This window comes from Myotis lucifugus, unplaced genomic scaffold (assembly GCF_000147115.1).
Source record: "Myotis lucifugus unplaced genomic scaffold, Myoluc2.0 scaffold_359, whole genome shotgun sequence".
In the NCBI taxonomy this organism is placed as follows: domain Eukaryota; kingdom Metazoa; phylum Chordata; class Mammalia; order Chiroptera; family Vespertilionidae; genus Myotis; species Myotis lucifugus.
Window position 1 is genome coordinate 956112 of NW_005871407.1, and position 5311 is coordinate 961422.

Below are 5311 nucleotides of genomic sequence, written 5' to 3' on the forward strand. Positions count from 1 at the left end.
GGGGGGTTGGAGGGGGCAATGGAGCGATAAGGACACATATGTAATACCTTAATCAGTAAAGAAAAAATATTTAAAAATAAAATAAAATGTATTTTTTAAAAAAGTTCAAGTTTTCCATATAAACTGTATTTTGTAATCACTTTATATGGTGACAGATGGTAACTAAAGTTATAGGAATCATTTTAATATATATAATTATCAAATCACTATGATGTACACCTAAAATAATAGTATATTATATGTCAATTATACATCAATAAACAATTAAATCAATCAATAAATTAAAAATTACACAACATATAATAGTTTGCCAGACCTGTTTCTTTTTAAAATTTAATGTTCCAGGGTCATTTCATAATTATCTGGACAGATCAGAGAGTGGGCTCCTAATTGAATATGGAAATAATCTGAATGAGAACTATAAAGTTTCCTTATCTCCTGTCTGGGAGACAAGTTTGCCTGTAAAGACGGCCCCATACCACATTGTGGCAAAAAAATTATCACAGTTGTAAATACCCTGGAATCAGATTTCATATCACATATATGTTGTAAAACTTATATCAACATTTTCAAGGAAATATAGTAGGTTTTTTATAAAGAACTGGTCCTGGGTTTGTTTGTTTGTTGTTATTGTTGTTTGTATTTTACTTTTAGTTGCTAGTATAATTAATAAGTTAAAAATATTGTATTTATTCAACATTTTATAATTTCTAATGAACTATGTAAAATGGATTAAAATAAGCACTTGGGATTGATTCAAACATGTGTTTTATTGATAAAGGGACAAAATCATAACTTGTTTGGGCATTTGTCTTTTATTTTAAAACAGCATATGAGGAAGATTTGATAGTTAGAATGGTTACTTGTCCTCAATAGACTAAAGGATATTTTCAAGTTTGTCATATGCCAGCCATTTTTAGTTGCACTTCCGTTATTTTTGCTGTGTTGATTTTTTCTCTATTGAACACTTACAACTATTAACAGTAACGTGAGATAAATTCATCAGACCACAGTTGATTTTAATCATGAACTTACAATTCCCTAAAATTATTTTTGTTTGAACAATCTAATAAAATTTTCAAAGAATATACTTCACCAAATTGATTTAATTTCTGACAAATGGTATTTTTGTCAGAAGTGATAAAGAATAATATGAAAGACAATTTTTACATGTGGCAAATTCTATATGTACATACCATGAAAAAAATCAAACTTCTGAGATCATTTTTTTTTCTTTAAACATTACAATGCACATGTCTAAATATAATCAGTCAAATTCTCCTAGGGTATGATTTCCCACTGGAGAGAGAGGACTGATAATTTGGGATGGCACATTAGTGTGCGGAGTTAATGCAGCATTCCCATGTGCTTAACTCTCTCCCAGGGAGTTTTTTAGCTCTAGGAGAATTGGTTCATTATATCCTAATATGAATTAAGTGACATTTTCAAATTATTTATTTTATCTTAACTATTTCCATCACTGATATTGTAGATACATCCTTAGGAGTGAAAATAGCCACTCTCTCACAATAACTTGAAATATTTACATTTATTGAAAGGGTTCTATTATGTTTTTGTTGTCGGATCCATAGTTTACTGATTGCATGTTTTTGATCCTCTAGATTTTTTTCACAGGCTCTTCTCTAGCACTCCCCACCCCCTGCATCTGCTGATTTCAGTATTGGCTGCTCATCACTGGATCATCTGAGGGGAATCAGTGGAATACAACACTATTAGGGAAACAAACAGACCAACAAATCCCTTAGTAGTGCCAAGGAATTTTATTAGTAAAAGGTCTGTGCCTCCCACCTTACTCCATCTTTTCCCCACAAAACTCCCTTAGATGAAATCCAAACTATGATTCTGGTAGAAAATATTAAAAAGTCTTAACATATATTAATATGAAATATAGTTGCAACACAATTGTGTTTTGGCAGGAAGTACTGAAGTATTTTGAGATTTTCTAATAGGATAGAAATAGTTTAAATGTGATTCAAACTTTAACATAGTAAATATGACTACTTTGTTCCTATGAAAGAAACATTTGTTTTCATAGCTGAAATAGAAAAGATTCATGAAAAAAATAAAAGGAGTTTGATATTTATAAGGGCAAATACTAGGAGAAATATAGGAAAAATAGTAACAGCATCTAATATTTACAGAGCAGTTCTATAAGACAGGCTCAGTGTTAGGTGCCTGTCATATAACGTAAACAATATATTATTACTTACATTACATCACAAGGCAATATATTATTAGTTTCCCAGAATGCTATAACAAATTAGTCTAAACTGGGGACTTAAAACAATAGGAAGCTTTTGTCTCACAGTTCTGGAGGTGAGAAGTACAGAATCAAGGTGTTGGCATGGTCATGCTCCCTCTGAAACTTACAAGGGAGACTTCTAGTTGCCTCTTCTTAGCTTCTGGTAGTTTGTGGCCGTTCTCAGTACTCCTTAGCACACGGCTGAAGCATTTCCACCTCTGCTGCTACTGTCACATGCCATCCTCCCTGTGTGCCTCTGTCTTCACAAGAGGTTTTCCTCCTCTTATTGGAACACCAGTCACATTGGATTAGGGAGCCTCCCTGTTCCATTATGACTTCATCTTAACTAATTACAACTGTAATGACCCTATTTACAATAAAGGTAATTTTATGAGGTATTGGGAGTTAGAACTTACCATTTTCAGTGATACAATTCCACCCATGGCAGATATTATTATCCAGAGTATTCATTTCCTAGATGAATAAACTAAAGTTTCAAATGGTTAAGTTCTCCAAAATATTAGACCAAGTTTTCAAATCTGGCATTTTGTCAATAAAATGTGTTTTATTTCTCTGTCACATACTGATTAAAGCCACAGCCCTAAAAACCATTAATTTTCTGAAGAAATCTACAATACAGTGGGGCCTTGACTTACGAGTGTCCTAACTAACGATTTTTTTGAGATACCAGCTGTCTCTCGGCCGATTTTTTGCATTGAGTTGATAGAGTAATTTGAGTTAACGAGCTCCTTAACGAGCTCCTTAACCAGCTCGGTCTCAGAACAAATTAAACTCGTAAGTCAAGGCCCCACTGTACAAATTTAATAGTCTTTCCATGGTGAAAGCCAGAGATACTATTGAGGACTGAGAGCAAAAGGGATGACACAGAACATTGAGAAATAGAGTTCAAACAGACAAAGTGAAAATCCAATCTAGCATGACACCCTGGTGTGGCGAATGGCTTCCCATATGTGTAGCCTAGACCCGGACACCCCAAAAATAGGACTGTGAAAATAATGGGGCTTATAATGTGTGGCTGAGATATGATTCCCTTATGGGTTAGGGTAGAGTTGGAAGAGGTTTGAGAGGATAGGATCTGAAACAAGATGACTGGAAGAAAAAAAAACTGAACTCTTGAAAAGAATATATAAAAAATATAATTATGAATTCAGATTGGTAGAACCAGTGGGTCAAGGAGTAGTGCAGCAAGTAGGAGATGAAGCAGATAACTAATCTTTACTATGTCAATGCAAAGCTCTAGATGACATTTTTTAAAGGAACAGAATAGGGTAATAGCAAAAAGTATGCAATAACAGTAATTTTACTATATTTTAGTAGTACAGTAGGTTTCTTGCAAGTACCAATAGTCTAGTAATCTCCTGTTATCAAAGATTGAAAATCAGGTTTATATTATTGCTTATACTGTGCATTTATCCAAGCAAAGTGAGCAAACTTATTTCGGTGTCCAGAAGCAGGCATGACATGTTGTTTCTAATAAGTAATAAGTAGAATACTTGCTACTTGGTCCTTATTGTGAAGTTGTTGATAGTTTAAATTGAATCAGTATCTTTAACAACCACAAATATGTTTAAAAATAATGTTTTCAATGATTTAATATTATTTATTCATGTTTATGTTAAATTTCCTAAAATATTTAGCTGATACCTGAATTGATGAGACCAATTCACATATATGTTAAATAGAAATCTTAGAATGCAGAAAAGCTCAAGTCACCACCTAGTAATGGTATAAAGATAATAGCATGAATGAGCCAGGATTGACAATAAAATCATTCATCATTAGGCTTCTGATAGCTCCTGATAGTGTATTATCTCTAATTTGTAACTTATTTTATCCACGTATTCTTAACTGTTGTTTCTGGAATTATATTTGCACATAAATGTGGTTTCTAAATATTTTAGTGACATTCCAAATTCTGTTTTGCCTTTACTAGCAATGAAGTAGATAGGATAGAAAAATGCACTAAAAAACACATAAAACGAAAACAAGAAAAATAATCTGTTATCATTCAAAAGAATTTCTGATACATTTTCACTCTCCATTCCTGTAATCTACCAATTCCTCTCCTCCTCTAGGTTTGAAGCTCTCTACTGTTACCTAACTGAAAGCTGCAACCACAAGACCATAATGATTCTGTACCTCAGCGCAGAAAGATAGCTCTATAGAAAGCCATAGAAAATAAATTTACTCTTTATTCTCAAATGCACAGTTGACACCTTAATGTGTTTTTCAGCATTTAGTGAGGCAATTCAGTAAATTGCTGCTATTCAAAGATATACCACTACTAGTAGGTCCCTATTTATATCTCATAAAATCATCTTTATTGATGTCCATTTAAGATAGTTGTTGTTATCATGCGGCCTGAAAGAAGATGTAGAATTTACTAAATATTGTGATGAATAATACTCATTACACCATTGCCTTATTGCAATGCAGAGATTATGACTGTTGGGTGAAAATCCCCAACAAATATTAACATACCTGATGTTGCATCTAAGATGGGGAGCTGAGTGCCTGACACAGTGCCTAATTTTCGACTGCATGTGAAGACAACAGACAGGTAGTAGAAAACTTTAAAATTCAAAGTAAAAATTAGTTTTAGAATTCATATGTATAACATATTGGATAAAAATAACATGAAATACCATTTAATAATTGAATACAAGACATTGGTTAAGGATACTTTTTAGGAATTATTATTTATGGGTAAAAATGGGATGATAGTGTTCAGATTTACACCCTCCATGAAACAAACAAATATAGACATATAAAAGTCAGGGTTCTCCTGGTATTGAACATCAGGCAACAAGCCCAGTGATTCATGAGAAATAAAAATAAATAAATGAATGAGAATTGCTATATTGCCCTATATTAATTCCTGAAGAGAGTTTCCGGGGCATCTCCCGGGAGGAGACACCAGGCAGAGCTTAGTGGTCTCCCTGAAATGTGGAGATAGAGCTAGAAGTCTAGGGAGAACTTGACAACCGGAGTACACAGAGTACTAAAGAGAAATAGGTTATAAGTAAA